General features: G+C 46.6%; 1 non-coding gene across 1 annotated transcript; it reads left to right on the top strand.

Moving 5' to 3' along the window:
- Positions 1-73, top strand: TRNAA-CGC (transfer RNA alanine (anticodon CGC)). The gene has a single exon. It is a non-coding gene; the product is annotated as a tRNA-Ala (tRNA).
- The last annotated feature ends 380 nt before the right edge of the window (positions 74-453 follow it).

The following is a 453-nucleotide window of genomic DNA, read 5'->3' as shown; positions in this document are numbered from 1 at the left end:
GGGGGTGTAGCTCATATGGTAGAGCGCTCGCTTCGCATGCGAGAGGCACGGGGTTCGATTCCCCGCACCTCCACGAGTCTCTTTTTAAAGTTTTCATGATTTATATGCTTTGGGCTTTTTTGTTGATGGGCCTAAATATAGATCTAACAGGCCCAACAAGCCTAAACGGCCCTGCCTCAAAGTCTGCTCACTCAGTGCTCCAAAAACAGGCCTTTTAATTCTTTTGATAAATTAATTAAGATATGCGAAGGTGGGTCGGCCCAATTCTCTTTCGCCCCCCCCCCGGTTTTACGTGCATTATTACTAGAAAGGTAAGCGGCGGGCTTGGCGAGCTTCACCGGTCACCAGGCCTATGACTCGTGTTGGGTTGCCCTCTTTAACATATCTTGGTTTGGCTCTTGTGAACCATGTTGTCTCCTCTAACATCACATAGATGAAAAACAAAAAAAATAT

The sequence above is a fragment of the Diospyros lotus genome, chromosome 6 (assembly GCF_014633365.1).
Source record: "Diospyros lotus cultivar Yz01 chromosome 6, ASM1463336v1, whole genome shotgun sequence".
Taxonomy (NCBI): Eukaryota; Viridiplantae; Streptophyta; class Magnoliopsida; order Ericales; family Ebenaceae; genus Diospyros; species Diospyros lotus.
The sequence above is the reverse complement of the archived record's forward strand: the minus strand, read 5'-3'. Positions and strand labels throughout refer to the sequence as shown.